Below are 20,476 nucleotides of genomic sequence, written 5' to 3'. Positions count from 1 at the left end.
ACACATGTAAGATACCAAATTAAAGCTACACTCGTTGTGAATCCAGCCAACATGTCAGATTTAAAAAAAGTTTTCGGCGAAAGCATAAGATGCTATTATCTGATGATAGCACATCAGTAAACAAACAGAGTAGCATATTTCAACACTGCAAGCACGACACAAAACGCAGAAATAAAATATAAATCATGCCTTACCTTTGACAAAATTATTTTGTTGGCACTCCAATATGTCCCATAAACATCACAAATGGTCCTTTTGTTCGATTCATTGCGTCGATATATATCCAAAATGTCAATTTATTTGGACCGTTTGATCCAGAAAAACACAGCTTCCAACTTTCGCCAAGTCACTACAAAATATATCAAAAGTTACATGTAAATTTACCAAAACATTTCAAACTACTTTTGTCATACAACGTTAGGTATTTTTAAACGTTAATAATCGATCAATTTGAAGACGGGATGATCTGTGTTCAATACAAAACGAAACCAAACTGACGCAACATTATGTCATAACGTGACTCTCTCCAAAAAATGTACTTCATGTGACCCTCATTTACGATAGCCCTACTTCTTCAGTACACAAAGGAATAACCTCAACCGATTTCCAAGGACTGGTGACATCCAGTGGAAGCGGTAGGAACTGCAAGCAAGTCCATTACATCTGGTGTCTCTAAAAAAAACTAATTGAAAAGACAGTGACATCAAAAAAATACAAATTCTGAATGGTTTGTCCTCAGGGTTTTGCCTGCTACATAAGTTCTGTTATTCTCACAGACATGATTCAAACAGTTTTAGAAACTTCAGAGTGTTTTCTATCCAAATCTAGTAATAATATGCATATCTTATATTCTGGGGATGAGTAGCAAGCAGTTGAATTTTGGCATGCTATTTTTCCCGAAAGTGAAAAAGCTGCCCCCTGCCCTCAAGAAGTTTTAAGCTGCAACTGGCCCAGAACAGAGCGGCATATTTTGCTCTTAATTGCAATCAGAGGGCTGATATAAATACCATGCATGCCAGTCTCTCTTGGCTAAGAGTTGAGGAGAGAGGAGAGACTGACTGCATCACTTCTTTTTATAAGAAACAATAATGTGTTGAAAATCCCAAATTGTTTCCATATTCAATTTACACACAGCTCTAACAGACATACTTATCCCACCAGCCATGCCACCAGGGGTCTTTTCATAGTCCCCAAATCCAGAACAAATTCAAAAAATTCGTACAGTATTATATAGAGCCATTATTGCATGGAACTTCCTTCCATCTCATATTGCTTAAAAAACAGCAAACCTGGTTTCAAAAAACAGATAAAGCAACACCTCGTGGCACAACGCCTCTCCCCTATTTGACCTAGATCGTTTGTGTGTCTGCATTGACATGTAGGCTACATGTGCCTTTTTAAAAATGTATGTAGTTCTGTCCTTGAGCTGTTCTTGTCTAATGATGTTCTGTATTATGTCCTTCTGTATTATTTCATGTTTTGGGTGGACCCCAGGAAGAGTGGCTGCTGCTTTTGAAACAGGTAATGGGATCCTAATAAAAGTCTATTTCCCCCCACCACTCCATTCCTGACAGTCAACACATATTTTCTTTACTTTGATAACTACTCTGTTAATATGTTCCACCCATGTCATTCGAGTGTCAGACAAGATCCCCAGGAACTTAAACACTCCCACCCTCTCCAGATTCCTCCCGTACAGCTTCAGGCATATTTCCTCCCCAACCTTCTTTGTAGTAAAAAACACAGGGTGTTTTTTCTCAACTGAGAACTTGAAGCAACACCTGAGGGACCACTGCTCAACTTCTCTGATCAGATCTTGAACTCTTCCGACTATGGGAAATATTTCTCCCTCTCTTCCATAGCGCCCCATAATCTGCAAACAATGACCTCCCAATATCTGGTCTTATCTGGGAGATACATCATCAATCATAATGGAGAACAATAAAGGACTAATCACACTTCACTGGGGGGGGGTACCATTATCTACCTCATACATTTTTGACATAGAGCTCCCCACCCTCACTTGTGTCGAAAGAATAAGTCATTTATCCAGTTAAAAACCCTTCCTTCAACCCCTATTTTATCCAGTTTGATAAGCAGGCCCTCCTTCAACATCATATCATGATCCTCCTTACTACTGTTTGTGCTTGTTTATACTGTATCAGGTACTGGTAGTTATAGAACTTTTTCAACATCCTGAAAGGCCCGTTCATACTCTTTACAGCGTCTCTGCACTCTTCAGTCCACCAGGGAACTGCCTTCCTCATTCTCCTCTGTGTARCTATGGGTGTCACCTGCCTTCTGGCCCCTACTGTTGCTCCTCCTACTACATCATTCACTGTTTCTATATACATCTGCACTGAGATCCAATGGCAACAGCCCCTGTTCACTCAACTCCTGAAACTGACCCCCTTTTGCTTTAACAAATATCCAACTCTTCATCTAATTTCCTGCTGTATCTTCCACCCTCATTCCGACAGTACACATGATTGGGTAGTTATCACTACCCCTTGTATATTCCTCCCATACCTCCCAACTACATCTGCCTGCCATTGAACTCGAGATCAGAGTAAGATCCAGGCCAGATTCATTTCCACTTTTACCATTTACATAACTCTGTGACCCTCCCCAGAGTGTACTGTGGGCATTAAAATCCCCACACCACATCACCAGTCTCCTATCTTGACCTTCTACACTCCCAAGGGCCATCGACTCTAGTTACTTACACAGGTTGTAAAAGTTCACTATTACCAGATTCCCCTCCCAACCACACTTCTACCACTACATACCCCTGCTCAACGAGAACATCTAGAGTAGCTTTAAACCATGTCTCCTGGAGACATATCACATCTAGTTTAGCTGATAAATCTTCTAGCTGATAAATCCTCTAGAAACTGCTAGAACTCTTTTCCATTGGCTATCAAACTTCTCATGTTCCATTGGAAGATTAACACCCTTATTAAAATTAACCAAGACATGATTCCTGAATTCATTTCTTTCCAATCTCGAGGTCATCCCTCACATTTCCCCATGTCAATCCTGTGATTCCTAGAAACTTTTCTGCCTGATCCAAAATMATCTCAATCCTCTTTTTTTAGATTTCTCACTTACCACGCAGTTGATTGCTGCTGTTACGAATCAAACAATCTTCCTCATATCTACTCTTGTGTTCTCCCCCAATCTGCTCCCTACATCACCCCCAACCTGCATCCCAATCTGTCCAGGAATACCTGCTCTTCTAGGTGCCCCGCTTGTCTCTGCGTGAACTACCTTCACTGCTTCCGCATATGAGATTTTACACTTTTACACTCCTCATCTCCTGCGCTTCCACCTGTCTTTTCCTCTCTGCACAACCCCCATAAGCCTCACTATGAGTGCCCCCATAGTTACAGCACTTTAACTGGACCCAATCTCCACATTCCCCATAAGCATGTTCTCCCCCTCACTTCACACATCTCCTTTTGCCTTTACACACCACCGCCACATGCCCAAACCTTTGACAGTTATAGCAACGCAATGGTTTCAGAACATAAGCTTGCAAATAGCAACTCATATACCCAACTTTTTCTGTCAGTACCGGATCCTGTAGGTTTAGTAGCACTGATAGGCTATCCACCTTCTTCCCTTCTCGTGTCATCAACCCTTCAAGTGGTCCTTTATTTCTTTCATGTTAAGAATTTCTGGAACTCCCGTAATAACTCCCTTTACCCATTGCCGTCCGGTTTGATCCGATATGCTACTATACACCACACTTTTGTGAGCCTTCTCACACTGTTTAGCATCAACACACCTCATCCAAGACTTTTAGCAGACACAACCTCTCCTACTTTACTCTTCAAATCACCAGCCAATGCGATCGGACTTACCGCAGTGACTCAACCATTGTCCTCAAACTTCACCAACACCTTGAACTCCACTTCTATTCGCACAACACTGCAAACTAAACCTCTCTCATCACTACTCTCCTCTGATGAGACCTGCAAAGAACCTTGGTGTTCCTCTTCTTCACATCTACTCGCACTACTCTTACTCCACCTTTTCCCCTCCATCACTACACTCCATGACATCCTCCTCAATGCCTAATCCCCCTACTTTTCCATCCATCTCTACTCCAGTCACAGCCCAGTGTTACTCAACCACCCCCACGTCAACACTAAAAAACCTTTCCAATCCAAATCAGATGCTTTCACTGCACAAACCACAGGCCTGCAGGCATGACCACTCCCCTCCAAGTTCGAGTCTGGTCAACAACAGCAAGAAACAGTCCAGGACAGAGAATGGATGAATGCAACATCCATGTCTATGTCACTAACAAATATGGTCATTGGTGGTAACTCTAAAATTCACTCGAAAGGCAAGGCACTCTGGAGAATATGCAAATAAGGTTTTACTCTAAGCAGTGTGTTAATTTAGAACTGAAAAGTGTGGACTGTATAGACACTGCAACAGTGTTAAATGTAGATTCAGTGTTTTAGTACTACTGCTAATAATAATCATAATCAACCATAATAATAATGGATTGGATTTAAATAATGCTTTTTCCACCTAGGTGCTCAAAGCCCTTTACATAGTAAGGGGGAAACTCACGTCATCCGCCACCAAGTGTAGTGCCCACTTGGGTTATGCACGGCAACCATTTGTGCCATTACGTTTCAGGTATGTCTCTAGAGAAAGCAAGCTTGAGCCATTACAAGACTAATGCATACCATTTACAGGGCCCAGTATCTGCTGTTTTTTCAATTAAGACCTACTGTAGATAACCAGATGAGGGGAGTTCCTTACTAATCAGTGACCTTAATTAATCAATCAAGTACAAGGGAGGAGCAAAAACCAGCAGGCACTCGGACCTGCGTGGAATGAGTTTGACACATGTGCCCTTCATCAATGACCGTCATATTGACACCAAGGTCTGTGCTTCAAACACAGACTTAAACAGAGCCACTGTCCAAGACTGCAGGAAGAGATGGGGTTAGTTCTGCCATCAAGTCCGACTTTTCATCATTTTCCAAGGTCTTATTTTCAGAATAAAAGCCCTATATCCCCTTAAACTAGCTTAGAGGGATCATGAGAGGTCATCACGCAATTGTCATTATCCTCTAGGGGTTGTTTCCTGGACACAGATTAAACCTATAGTCCTGAATTAAGAAGAATGCTCAATTGAGATTCTCCATTTAAAGTGGTGTGTAGTACATGATTAGGCTTAATCTGTGTCTGGGAAACCAGTCCTGGATGCCCAGTTTGTCTCACACATTCAATGATTGATTCCTTCAGAATTTTAAGTGATGAAAGCCAGTACAGCATACTCCCAAAGCCATCCTCACTAAACCAACGTGAAAGTCAGCCCAGGTTACACAATGAAACGACACCACAATGGAGGGCTGGAACTGTCCGGTCAGAATACAGATATTCAGTTCCTAATGTGGAATGTGGAAATACTCTGACAGAAGCTTTACATCAGCGTTATTATGTAGTGCAATGATTTGATGCTCAACGGCTGTTGTGAAAGCAACAACATTTAAAAAAAAAACGACAACAGCGACAGTGCCTCCCATAAATTAGCTCACACTCCAATGGAAATATTAAAAACATTTCACTGCCACCCCTCCTGCAGTTGAGCACACCTTTCTAGGCCGAGATAACAATTACAACATAAACACTGAGCAGAGTCTGAGGAGGTAGAATCCGGTTCAGGAACAACTCAACATCCGACAGTTGACTCATGGCTCATGGTTTTTTCATGGCTAGCAACCCATCGTATTCCAATGGCATTTATTTCCATACAGCTACGAATGTGCTGTAGTTTTTCCATAACATTTAATAACGGTCAAACATTTCTCCCCATTTCAATGCATTCCAACACAAGAGCCTGTATGCTGTTCTTTTTCAACAAAAAAATAAAAAAAATAATAATAATAATAATTCAGAGAGAGATGAAATTTGATGCGGAGAAAGACCTCTGCTAATAATGGATAAGAAATCAATGAAGTGGAGTCCCTTTTCCTGCAGTGCATTTATATTTGTCTGGAGCTAGCGCTGCCCATGCATCAGATGGATCAGATATCAAAAGTCACTCTCTCTCACACTCCCTTACATCAGCTGTAGCAGTGGCAGTAGCATCAATCTTTAACTCCAGTGAGGGATAGAGAAGAAGGCTTACAACATGCACACCACCGGAGACTGCAAGTGCGGTCATTAGCACCAAGAAATGACTCGCAATAAACCCCCTCGCTCCTTGCTTTCTTTACCACTCCCTCCCTCTCTCTCTAACACACACACATCCACACACTCACTCACAAAAACATTACTTGCTATAAACACCCTCGCTCCTTGCTCTGTTCATCTCTCTCTCTCTCTCTCTCTCTCTCTTTCTCTCTCTCTCTCTCTCTCTCACACACACACATCCACACACACTCACGCGCACATACCTTAAAAATTTTACATACCTGGTGGGACTTCTTCTGACAGGTATGACAGCTGTCGGCTTGTGAGGAGGACTGAGCAGGACTTTCTGTGCACTCCTCACCATTTTCTTTCTCTTTTTCTCGCTCCCTTTTTCCATCTCTCTACCTCTGTCTGTCTCTCTGGGGCATTGCTTAGTGGCCGGCTAGCGGAGAGCCCTCTCTCTCTCTCTATCGCTGACTCCCTCACTGTGTGTGTGTGTATGTGTGTGTGTGAGAGAGGTGGATTGAGGGAGTGTATGTGTGTACAGTATGAGCCATCCTCCAATCCCGCCTGACTACGACTGCAGCAGCTCCAGGAGGAGGAGATCTCTGACTGGTAAACTGAGGGCTTAGAACATGTCTGTCAGGCTTGCACCACCCTCTGTCTTTCACATTACCCTCATATCCCTCTCTGTCTCTTGCTATATTTATCTATGTTAACCTCCATATTCATCCACATATCTCTCCTTCTCTCAGTCATATTTGTCTCCCCAAATTCACTCCCCTTCTAACAAACACACGCATGAATGGAAACACACACACACATTCCATCTCTCAGTTACCCCAGGGCTAGCTGTGGAGACCGCCTCTGAGTTCAGCAGTGCTTTCGCTCTCACTGGCTCCAAAGGGAAACTTAATGAATAATGAACAGAGGAGTGAAAGAGAAGGATGGGGGTGGAGGTGGAGGAGATGGGCAGTGGGAGAGAGAACGAGTGAGAAGAGGCCCTTCAGGACCATGGGACATTGGAGAGAGGGCTACTTCGTGGTGTTCACCCACCAATTAGGTAGACAGGAAGAGAGGAATAGAATATAGACAACGTGGCAAAGTGGAGAAGGACAGGGGATGGAGGGATGAGGTGGAGGGGTGGAGGTCTCTAACTAAAGAGGGTGCTTGATATAGAGACAGATTAGACTCCAGAGACAAGGAGGGAGGCTCAGGCCAAGATGAGAGAGGCAGGAGGAGAAAACGGATGTTGAAAGACAGAGGGGCTCACAGGAAGACGTCACAGGGACATGCTCTCCTTTACACAGTGCTGCTCCTTCATCTATCATCTAGACCCAGTTCTCTCAGTCTAGACCAGACAAGTGTTTCTCATTTATCAAATGTACTAAAGAGTTTATCTGCATACTACTACCTACACCTTTCTGAAAGGTAAGCTATGTGTTTAAAAAAAAAATCCACATGTAAGGTATTCAAACTGTTTTTAGATTAACCCCACCTTACAGTGTGTTTGAAATGGCTTGGTTGCTTCGGGCGAGGATTTAAGCCATTCTCGACCACAATCCATTCTGTTTCAAATTTCAAGTATCTAGTGACTGGGTTGGTTATAATAGAAACTGAATGAAGGTTATTGGTGGTGTATTGATGGGGGTCAGTAAGCTGCCTAGTTGCAGTCAAACATGGTTGTTAAGCCCTGGGAAGTGAGCTGTGGTCTTAATGACATGCTCCAGGGGTCTTTGAGGGATATTGGTGTATTGGCCTAAGGGTCCTTTCACACCGTGATGTCTATTTCACTGACAGCTCTTTAATGATAGCTCTCTAAATCATCTCACCGACTGGGCTAATTGTAGGAGAAGACATTACAGATGATAAAAATCAAATGATATAGTGTCATTCCGAAACCGTTGACACTGTAATGAGTGAGGACCCCGAGTTAGCATTTAACCACAGCATTTCCTTACAGACACTAAACGTGTTCATTTTGTTTTCTGAATACGTCAAATTACAAACTGTTATTTTGAACTAACGAATGTAGACATTTTCAAATACATGAAATGTAAAAGTTTTATATCACAAAATTGTTTGTAGAAATGTGTGTGCGTCTGTTTTTTGTCTTTTGTTTATGTATGGTTGTTATTGTAAAGAAATGTATTAATACAAACTGTAATTTTGTTCAAACTGAGGGTTTAAGCCTGCTCATTGGGCTTTTAAGCCCTGGCTACAGACTTTGAGGCTTGTCCGCCATTTTGTTAGCTCAAACAGTGAGTGAGCGAGTGTGCACAAACATGTATTAATGTGGTATGTGATGGTTGTGTGAGTGGCTGTGGTGGGTCCCTACATAAGAAACACTTCGGTCAATTAATCACAGCTAAGCAGAACAGAGAGATTAAGCAGTCGACTGAATCTCATTTCAAGCTGCTGGTTTGTGGTTTGGGTGGGTGTGTGCGTGGGACATGCTGGGGACACAAACAAATGGCCAACTCACTGGGCTCCAGCTCCAGTGGAGCTATAGGAAGGCACAATACCAGGCTGCAATAAATAATTTGTTTTTCTCCCATAGCTCGTCTAATTTATGTGGTGCTGGACAAACATCAAGGTGGCATGCATTGAAAGGTGTATCTTTCTCGTGGCTTTCTTTTGGAAAATGACTATGAATTAATTGACTTAGTTTCAAATAATTGTCAAAATACACTTTAACATCACATTAAGATGTGGGACATTRACTGTATTACAGGGAACAATAGCAGGTCTATTTTTTTCCAGAGAAATAGGTAATTTTTCCCTCGTTGGGGCAGATGCTAGCCTAGCTATCAAGCTAGCCACGTTTACATAGCAGCTTGTAAACAGTCCACAGGCCTTGCGGCTAGGACCACTGATTGTTCCCGGAGTGTGACTGTTTGAATCCTTGCTGTTTGTTACTGATTCCATCTGCCCTGCAACCTGCCCTGTCTGGAACTGCAAGGAGTAACAGTGTAGCCTACATTCCTACCATGACAAAGACCGAAGCCAGTGGGAGTCCCGTTGAAGACAGCGTTGTCTCTCTATCACAGGTGAAAGATCCTTAAATGAACAATACAATTTCTACAAGCAGTTGTTACAATAACAAGAAAATAGCTTCAAGTGTCCAAATACTGGTGGAGTCAACTAATAAAATAATTAACAATTTGACCTGTGAGGTACATGACCTGAAGAACAGTTTGCATTTGCGTTTAACAGCAGAACAACAAGTCATTAAGAGGACATCAGTTATGCATGTGAATCCATGATAACAATGACGGAGAAATCTGATTATCTCGGGGGACAATCAAGGCGGAAAAACGTTGCGGACGAAATTGCTGAATCTCCACATAAGACCTGGAGGGAAAGTATCACTGAGAACCTGAAGATGGACCTCAGGAAGATTGAGGGGGAGTMCACCCACAGGACTGGAAAACCCACCACCGGCCCAGGTGACAGGCCCACGATAGTGTTCAAGTACCTGAGGTTCAAGGACCAGGTAACTGTTCTTGAAAGAGCCAATGACTTGAGAGGAACGTACATCTTCCTCAACAAGGACTATCCTGAAGCTGTGCTCCAAAAGAGGAAAGAATGTGTCCCAGGCATGAAATCTGCCGGAGCGCATGAGGATATTGCTTACATCCACTATGAAAGGCTCATTGTCCACCCTACCTTCCAAAAGCCTGGAAGGGATGAGAGCCAAACCTGTGGGTTCATTGCTTCAACCCAGCAGCACACACACACTTACACACACCAATTGACTAATAAATAATGTATTTTTTGTGTCATTGCTTTGTATGTTCTTTTTCATATGATGTCTATCTCTGATGAGCAACACAGGAAAGAGCAAAAAATAGCCCATATTAACAAACTCAGCAAAAAAAGAAACGTCCTCTAACTGTCAACTGCCTGCAAAGACAACAAGCCCAGTCCGATGATGCTATGACACACCGCCCCAGACCATGACGGATTTTCCAACTCCAAATCGATCCCGCTCCATAGTACAGGCCTCGGTGTAACGCTCATTCCTTTGACGATAAAGGTTGGTGTTTTTCAGAGTGAGTAGAAAGGCCTCTTCAGTGTCCTAAGTTTTCATAACTGTGACCTTAGTTTCCTACCGTCTGTAAGCTGTTAGTGTCTTAACGACAGTTCCACAGGTGCATGTTCATTAATTGTGTATGGTTCATTGAACAAGCATGGAAAACAGTGTTTAAACCCTTTACAATGAAGATCTGTGAAGTTATTTGGAATTTTACGAATTATCTTTGAATGACAGGGTCCTGAAAAAGCGGAATTTCTTTTTTTGCTGAGTCTTCAAAATAAATTTCATGAAATCAATAACTTGCTAACATCAGATAACATGAATATATTTGCCATTTCTGAGACTCACTAAGATAATTCCTTTGATGATACAGCAGTAGCAATACAAGGATATAACATCTACAGAAGAGACAGGAATGCCTATGGGGGAGGTGTTGCTGTATAAATTCAGAGACATAGGCCACCGAGGGCTAACAGTCAGTAGAGGTCTACTTTCTTGGATACCTTAATATTGATTGGTTTTCATCAAGCGGTCCGCTCAATTGGTACCGTTGCAGGAGAAAGGGTGGCAGCCGTTTTATTGTTTTTTAACAAACTGTGCAGTTTTTTTGTATTGTTTGTCAGTTATTTTGTACATAATGATGCTGCTACCTTCTCTTAGAGCTTCTGGACATAAGAACAGCGATTACTCACCTCGYAATGGACAAATAATTTTTCTTTAATGAGTCAGACGGGAAGGATATACTCCAAACACCCGAATAGGCCCTCATCCCGGTCATTCGCTGGAGAAAGAAACAGAGATTTTGCGGTAAGATATCGGGGAGCCGTGTGAGGAACAGGCGTCGAGTAGCTAATCTGCCTTTGCCATCTGTACCCTAGCTAACATTCAATTTCTGGAAAATAAATGGGACGAACTGAAAGCACGTATGTCCTACCAATGCGACATTAAAAACTGTAATATCTTATGTTTCACCGAGTTGTGGCTGAACGAAATTAATAACAAACAGCTGGCGGGTTATACACTCTATCGAAAGGCTAGAACAGCAGCCTCTGGTAAGACACAGGGTGGGGGCCTATGTATATTTGTAAACAACAGCTGGTGCACGATATCTAAGGAAGTCTCAAGGTTTTGCTCGCCTGAGTATCTCATGATAAGCTGTAGACCACACTATCTACCTGGAGAGTTTTCATCTGTATTTTTCATAGCTGTGTACATACCATCACAGACTGATGCTGGCACTAAAATCGCAATCAATGACCTGTATACCGCCATAAGCAAACAGGAAACCTCTCATCCACAGGCAGCGCTCCAAGTGGCCGGGGGCTTTAATGCAGGGAAACTTAAATCAGTTATACCTAATTTCTATCAGCATGTTAAAACTTCTTCGGGACAGGGGGCAGCATTTTCACTTTGGACGAATTGCGTGCCCGAACTGAATTTCCTCCTACTCTGTCCCAGAAGGTAATAGATGCATATTATTATTACTATCGTATAGAAAACACTCTGACGTTTCTAAAACGGTTTGAATTATGTCTGTAAGTATAACATAACTCATATGGCAGACAAAAACCTGAGAAGAAATCCAAACAGGAAGTGAGAACTCGATTTTCAAAACAGTGCCAAATGATATCCCTTTTAGTTATGGATGAGCAAACACTTCCTAGGGCTTCCACTAGATGTCACCGTCTTTAGATTCTGGTTATATGATTCTACTATAAAGGAGGGGCTCATAGGAGCTATTTTACTGAGTGGTCTGCAGAAATTCTCGGTCTCATTGTGCGCGCTCACGAGAGAGAGTGCTCTCGTTCCAATGCTCTTTCTTCAGACAATGAAATTCTCCGGTTGGATCCTTATTGATGAAAAATGTTAAAAACATCCTAAATATGGATTGCATACATCATTTGACTTGTTTCTATGACCTGTAACGGAACTTTTTGAGTTTTTGTCTGGAGGGATTGCTCGTGCGTCATGAAAATGGATTACTGGGCTGAACATGCTAACAACAAGTGGCTAAATGATGGGCTTTATGGAACTTTATGGAACAAATCAGTAATTTATTGTCGAACTGGGAATCCTGGGAGTGCCTTCTGATGAAGTTATTCGAAGGTAAGTGAATATTTATAGTGTTTTTGTAGCTTCGGTTGACGCCAAAATGGCGGCTATTTCTTTGGCTGGATTGTGCTCTGAGCGCTGTTCTCAGATTATTATTTTTCCGTAAAGTTWAAAAAAAAATCTGTCACAGCGGTTGCATAGAGGATAAATGTATCTTTAATTCTGTGAATAACACTTGCATCTTTTATCAACGTTTATTATGAGTATTTCTGCCAAATCACCGGATGTTTTGGAATCAAAACATTACTGCACATAACGCGCCAATGTAAACTGAGATTTGTTTTATATATATATGCACATTATCGAACAAAACACACAATACATGTATAACATGATGTTCTATGACTGTCATCTGATGAAGATAATCAAAGGTTAGTGATTCATTTTAACTATATTTCTGCTTTTTCTAACTCCTATTGTTGGCTGAAAAAATGGCTGTGTGTGTTTGTGACTTGGCTCTGACCTAACATAATCATATGTTGTGCTTTCACTGTAAATCATTTTCGAAATCGAACACCATGGGTAGATTAACAAGATGTTTATCTTTCATTTGCTGTATTGGACTTGTTAATGTGTGAAAGTTAAATATTTCTAAAAAAATATTTTTGAATTTCGCGCGCTGCCTTTTCAGTGGAATGTTGTGGGTGTTCCGCTAGCGGAACCCCTGAGCTAGAAAGGTTAAATGCGCAAACAGAATGAAAACAAACTCTAGACCACCTTTACTACACACACATAGATGCGTACAAAGCTCTCCCTCGTCCTCCATTTGGAAAATCTGACCATAATTCTATCCTCCTGATTCCTGCTTACAAGCAAAAATTAAAACAGGAAGCATCAGTGACTCGGTCTATAAAAATGGTCAGATGAAGCAGATGATAAACTACAGGACGGTTTTGCTAACACAGACTGGAATATGTTCCGGGATTCTTCCGATGGCATTGTGGAGTACACCACATCACTCACTTGCMTCATCAACAAATGCATCGATGATGTCGTCCCAACAGTGACCGTACGTACATACCCCAACCAGAAGCCTTGGATTACAGGCAACATTCGCACTGAGCTAAAGAGTAGAGCCGTCGCTTTCAAGGAGCGGGACGCTTATAAGAAATCCCGCTATGCCCTCCGACTAACTTTCAAACAGGCAAAGCATCAATACAGGACTAAGATCGAATAGTACAACGCTTGTCGGATGTGGCAGCGCTTGAAAACTATTACAGACTACAAAGGGAGGCACAGCCAAGAGCTGCCCAGTGACATGAGCCTTCCAGATGAACTAAATAACTTCTATGCTCGCTTTGAGGAAAGTAAAATTGAAACATGCATGACAGCATCAGCTGTTCCGGCCCAACTGTGTGATCACGCTCTCTGCAGTCGATGTGAGTAAGACCTTTAAACAGGTCATCATTCACAAGGCCGCAGGGCCAGAAGGATTACCAGGACGTGTACTCAGAGCATGCGCTGACCAGCTGGCACTGACATTTTCAACCTCTCCCTGACATATTCTGTAGTACCTACATGTTTCAAGCAGACCACCATAGTCCCTGTGCCCAAGAATACTAAGGTAACCTGCCTAACTGCCTACCGACCCGTAGCACTCAGGTCTACAGCCATGAAATGCTTTGAAAGGCTGGTCATGGCTCACATCAACACCATCATCCCAGAAACCCTAGACCCACTCCAATTTGCATACCGCCAACAGATCCACAGATGATGCAATGTCTATTGCACTCCACACTGCCCTTTCACACCTGGACAAAAGGAACACCTACAGTGGGGAGAACAAGTATTTGATACACTGCCGATTTTGCAGGTTTTCCTACTTACAAAGCATGTAGAGGTCTGCATTTTTATCATAGGTACACTTCAACTGTGAGAGACGGAATCTAAAACAAAAATCCAGAAAATCACATTGTATGATTTTTAAGTAATTAATTTGCATTTTATTGCATGACATAAGTATTTGATCACTACCAACCATAAGAATTCCGCTCTCACAGACCTGTTAGTTTTTCTTTAAGAAGCCCTCCTGTTCTCCACTCATTACCTGTATTAACTGCACCTGTTTGAACTCGTTACCTGTATAAAAGACACCTGTCCACACACTCAATCAAACAGACTCCAACCTCTCCACAATGGCCAAGACCAGAGAGCTGTGTAAGGACATTAGGGATAAATGTTAGACCTGTACAAGGCTGGGATGGGCTACAGGACAATAGGCAAGCAGCTTGGAGAGAAGGCAACAACTGTTGGCACAATTATTAGAAAATGGAAGAAGTTCAAGATGACGGTCAATCACCCTCGGTCTGGGGCTCCATGCAAGATCTCACCTCGTGGGGCATCAATGATCATGAGGAATGTGGGATCAGCCAGAAACTACACAGCAGGACCTGGTCAATGACCTGAAGAGAGCTGGGACCACAGTCTCAAAGAAAACCATTAGTAACACACTACGCCGTCATGGATTAAAATCCTGCAGCGACGCAAGTCCCCCTGCTGCAAGCCAGCGCATGTCCAGGCCCTCTGAAGTTTGCCAATTGACCATCTGGATTATCCAGAGGAGGAATGGAGAAGGTATGTGGTCTGATGAGACAAAAATTAGGCTTTTTGCTCTTAACTCCACTCGCCTTTCTGGAGGAATAGAAGGATGAGAACAACCCCAGAGAACACCATCCCAAAACCTGAAGCATGGTGGAAGGAAACATCATTCTTGGGATGCTTTTCTGCAAAGGGACGACGGAGACTGGCACCGTATTGAGGAGATGGACGGGCCATGTATCGCGAATCTGACCAACAAACCTCTTCCCTCTAAAGCATTGAAGAGGAGGTCGTGGCTGGGTCTTCCAGCATGACAACGACCCAAAACACACAGCCAGGGCAACTAAGGAGTGGCTCCGTTAAGAAGCAATCTCAAGGTCCTGGAGGGCCTGCCAGTCTCCAGACCTGACCCAATAGAAAATCTTTGGAGGGGAGCCGAAAGTCCGTATTGCCAGCACAGCCCCGAAACCTGAAGGATCTGGAGAAAGGTCTGTATGGAGGAGTGGGCCAAAATCCCTGCTGCAGAGTGTGCAAACCTGGTCTAAGAACTACAGGAAACGTATGATCTCTGTAATTACAAAACTAAAGGTTTCTGTACCAAATATTAAGTTTCTGCTTTCAGGATTGTATCAAATACTTATGTCATGCAATAAAATGCAAATTAATTACTTAAAAATCATACAATGTGATTTTCTGGATTTTTGTTTTAGATTCCTTCTCTCACAGTTGAAGTGTACCTATGATAAAAATTACAGACCTCTACATGCTTTGTAAGTAGGAAAACCTGCAAAATCGTCAGTGTATCAAATACTTGTTCTCCCCACTGTATGTGAGAATGCTATTCATTGACTACAGCTCAGCATTCAACACCATAGCGCCCTCAAAGCTCATCACTATGCTAAGGACCCTGGGACTAAACACCTCCCCCTGCAACTGGATCCTGGACTTCCTGACGGCCGGTCCCAGCTGGTAAGGGTAGGTAACAACACATCCGCCATGCTGATCGTCAAAACGGGGGCACGTCAGGGGTGCCTGCTCAGTCCCCTCCGGTTCTCCCTGTTCACTCATGACTGCACGGCCATGCACGACTCCAACACCATCAAGTTTGCCGATGACACATCAGTGGTAGGCCTGATCACCAACAACGATGAGACAGCCTATAGGGAGGAGGTCAGAGACCTGACCATGTGGTGCCAGGACAACAACCTCTCCCTGAGCGTGATCAAGACAAAGGAGATMATTGTGGACTACAGGAAAAGGAGGACCGAGCACACCCTCATTCTCATCGACTGGGCTGTAGTGGAGCAGGTTGAGAGACTCAAGTTCATTGGCGTCCACATTACCAACAAACTAACATGGTTCAATCACACCAAGACAGTCGTGAAGAGGGCACGACAAAACCTTTTCCCTCTCAGGAGACTGAAAAGATTTGCCATGGGTCTTCAGATCCTCAAAAGGTTTTACAGCTGCAACATCGAGAGCATCCTGACCGGTTGCATCACTGCCTGGTATGTCAAATGCTTGGCCTCCGACCGCAAGGCACTACAGAGGGTAGTGCGTACGGCCCAGTACATCACTGGGGCGAAGCTTCATGCCATCCAGGACCTCTATACCAGGCGGTGTCAGAGGAAGGCCCTAAAAATTGTCATAGACTCCAGCCACCCTACTCATAGACTGTTTGCTCTGCTACCGCACGGCAAGCGGTTCCGGAGCACCAAGTCTAGGTCCAAGAGGCTTCTAAACAGCTTCTACCCAAAGCCATAAGACTCATGAACAGCAAATCAAATGGCTACCCAGACTATTTGCATTGCCCCCCACCTCCCCATCCTTCTACGCTGATGCTACTCTCCGTAATGATCTATGCATAGTCACTTTAATAACTCTACCTACACGTACATATTACCTTTATAACCTCGACACCGGTGCTCGTGCACATTGACTCTGTACCGGTACCCCCTGTTTATAGGCCCGCTATTGTTATTTACTGCTGGTCTTTAATTATTTGTTATTCTTAACTCTATTTTTTGTGTATTTTCTTAACTGCATTGTTGGTTAAAACTTCTTATGGCTGCAATCCCGTTAACYGGATGATATGACAACAGCCAGTGAAAGTGCAGGGCGCCAAATTCAAACAACAGAAATTTCATAATTAAAATTCCTCAAACATACATGTCTTATACCATTTTAAAGGTAATCTTGTTGTTAATCCCAGCACAGTGTCCGATTTCAAAAAGGCTTTACAGCGAAAGCACCACAAATGATTATGTTAGGTCACCGCAAAATCACAGACAAACACAGTCATTTTTCCAGCCAAAGACAGGAGTCACAAAAATCAGAAATAGAGATACAATTAATCACTAACCTTTGATGATCTTCATCAGATGACACTCATAGCACTTCATTTTACACAATACATATATGTTTTGTTCGATAAAGTTCATATTTATATCCCAAAAACCTCAGTTTACATTGGCGCCATATTCAGAAATGCCTCCAAAATATCCGGAGAAATTGAAGAGAGCCACATCAAATAACATAAATACTCATCATGAACTTTGATGAAAGATACATGTTTTACATAGAATACACTTGTACATAGAAAGATACACTTGTTCTTAATGCAACCACTGTGTCAGATTTCAAAAGCTTTATGGCAAAAGCACAATATTCAATAATCTGAGAACAGTGTTCAGCCACAAAAGGAAGCCATACAGTTACCCGCCAAATTGTGCAGTCAACAAATCTCATGAAAAGCATTATAAATCTTCACTTACCTTTGCTGATCTTCATCGGAATGCACTCKCAGGACTCCCACTTCCACAAGAAATGTTCGTAATGTCCATCATTTATGTCCTAATAGCTATTTTTGTTAGCGTGTTTGGTAAACAAATCCAAAGTCAGGATGCGCGTTCACTAAAAGCAGACGAAATGTCAAAAAGTTCCGTAACAGTCAGTAGAAACATGTCAAACGATGTATTGAATCAATCTTTAGAATGTTTTTAACATAAATCTTCAGTAACGTTCCAACCGGAGAATTACATTGACTTCAGATGTGTGATGGAACAGAGCTCCCTCTCATGTGAACGCGCATGGTCAGAGCATGGTCAGGTCATGATAGACCTAACTAATTACTGTCTCCTTCGGCCCCACTTCACAGTAGAGGCATCAGACAAGGTTCTACAGACGGTTGACATCAGGTGGAAGCTGCAGGAAGTGCAAACTCATCCATATCTGTGTATTCAATAGGGTCTTGGTTGAAAGTCGACATACCTCAGAATTCCCACTTCCTGTTTGGATTTTTTCTCAGGTTTTTGCCTGCCATATGAGTTATGTTATACTCACAGACATCATTCAAATAGTTTTAGAAACGTCAGAGTGTTTTCTATCCAATATGAATAATACTATGCATATATTATCAACTGGGACTGAGGAGCAGGCAGTTTAATATGGGCACCTCTGTGCACCTTTCCTCCAAGCTACTCAATACTGCCCCTGCAGCCATAAGAAGTTTAAGCAGTGGCAGATAGCGTAGTGGTTAGAGCGTTGGACTAGTAACCGGAAGGTTGCAAGATCGAATCCCAGAACTGACAAGGTCAAAATATGTCATTCTGCCCATGAGCAAGGCAGTTTACCCACTGTTCCTAGGCCATCATTGAAAATAAGATTTATTTCTTAACTGATTTACCRAGTTAAAAACTTCTTAAGGCTAGGGGGAACTATTTTCACGTCCGGATGAAAAGTGTGCCCAAAGTAAACTCCCTGCTACTCAGGCCCCGAAGCTAGGATATGCATATTATTAGTAGATTTGGATAGAAAACAGTCTGAAGTTTCTAAAACTGTTTGAATCATGTCTGTGGGTATAATAGAACTTATCTGTCAGGCGAAACCTCGAGAACAAACTATCCAAGAAATGTATTTTTTGAGGTCACTCTCTTTTCAATGGATTTCAATGGAAATCTAGAATTCTAAGGCAGTTGCTTGCAGTTCCTATCGCTTCCACTAGATGTCAACAGTCTTTAGAAATTGGTTGATGTTTTTCCTTTGAGAAATGAAGAAGTAGGGCTGTCCAGAACGAGGGTCAAGTGAAGTGTACTGTTGTCGTTGAGGCGCACGACCTGGAAGGCCGCTCCACTTTGTTTTCCTCCGGTATTGAACACAGTTTATTCCGTCTTAAATTTGATAGATTATTTACGTTTAAAAATACCTAAAAATGGATTAGGAAAGTTGTTTGAAATGTTTGGATCAAGTTTACAGGTAACTATATTAGATACTTTGTAGTCATGTTGCGGGAGTTGGAGCCGGTGTATTTTCTCAATCAAAGGCGCCAAATTAATGTACATTTTGATTTCATGTGTATGTTTGATGGGATGCTATCCTCAGATAATAGCATGGTTTGCTTTCGCCGTATAGCCTTTTTGAAATCTGACTTCTGAAATCTGACTGGATTAACAAGAAGTTCGTCTTTAAACCCATGTATAACACTTGTATGATTTATGAATTATTATTATGAGTATTTCTGTTTTTGAATTTTGCGTCCTGCTATTTCACTGGGTGTTGTCAAATTAATCCCGTTAACGGGATTGGCGCGGGAAGGGATCACTAAGAAGTTAAATAAGGGTAAAAATTTGTTGTATCTGTTGTATTTGGCACATGTGACAAATCAAATTTGATTTGATTTGATTTGAAGAGGGAGCTGTAACCAGTGCCTATAATCTGATTCAGGTTATTAATCAACCTACCAGGGAGTTTACAAACACTACAGGAACTATATATTCCACATGCATTGATCACATGTTTACTAATACTGTAGAACTTTGTTTTATTGGATGCAGTGATCACAATATAGTGGCTATTTCCAAGAAAAAAAAAGAAAAAAGATGGGCCTAAAATAGTGTATAAGATATCCCACATGTTTTGTGCTGTGACTTATGTGGAGGATGGGATGTTAAAAATACTTGCTTATTTGATATGATTAATAAGGAGCATCCAGTCGCTGCACTTGATGAATTTATGAAATTGCTTATTCCAATTATTGATAAACATGCAGCTGTTAAGAAACTGACTGTTAGAATTGTCAAGGCTCCATGGATTGATGAGGAATTGAACAACTGTATGGTTGAAAGAGAGGGGGCGAAAGGAGTGTCTGCACATCTGACTGGCTGGCTAACTTCAAATTGAGAAATTGTGTGACTAAACTCAACAAACAGAAGAAGAAACTATATTATGAAGCCAAGATGAATGATATGAAGAATGATGGGAAAAACCTTTGAGTACATTAAATACAATTATGGTTAGAAAGACAAATTCAACTCCATCTTTCATCAAATCAGATGACTTATTCATCACAAAACCATTTGATGTGGCCAATTATTTCAATGATTTCTTCATTGCCAAAGTGGGTCAATTTTGGCAGGAAATGCCAAGAACAAACAGTGAGCCATTGTATACATGCATAACAAAATAATGAAAGAAAAGCATTGTAAGTTACATGTTTTTGTTAGTGTGGGAGAGGTGTGACAATTGTTGTTATCGATCAATTATGACAAACCTCCTGGCATTAACAAACTTAGATGGAAAGCTACTGAGGATAGTAGCAGACTCCATAGCCACTCCTATCTGTCATAT

At 42.0% G+C, this 20,476-nt stretch overlaps 1 protein-coding gene and 1 long non-coding RNA gene across 2 annotated transcripts in view; one reads left to right on the top strand and one right to left on the bottom strand.

Annotated features, from left to right (window-relative positions):
- The window catches only part of LOC111953148 (cadherin-18), a 212,952-nt gene extending 206,300 nt beyond the window's left edge, over nt 1-6,652 (bottom strand). The window contains exon 1 of the mRNA XM_023972228.2: nt 6,444-6,652. The gene's annotated coding sequence lies outside the window, so the exon portion shown is untranslated. The remainder of the gene's footprint in view (nt 1-6,443) is intronic.
- LOC139023105 (uncharacterized) overlaps nt 1-20,476 on the top strand; it is a 427,630-nt gene that overhangs the window by 178,871 nt on the left and 228,283 nt on the right. The window lies entirely within an intron of this gene.

This window comes from Salvelinus sp. IW2-2015, linkage group LG27 (genome assembly GCF_002910315.2).
Source record: "Salvelinus sp. IW2-2015 linkage group LG27, ASM291031v2, whole genome shotgun sequence".
Lineage (NCBI taxonomy): Eukaryota > Metazoa > Chordata > Actinopteri > Salmoniformes > Salmonidae > Salvelinus > Salvelinus sp. IW2-2015.
This window is presented reverse-complemented; position numbering and strand designations above follow the sequence as displayed.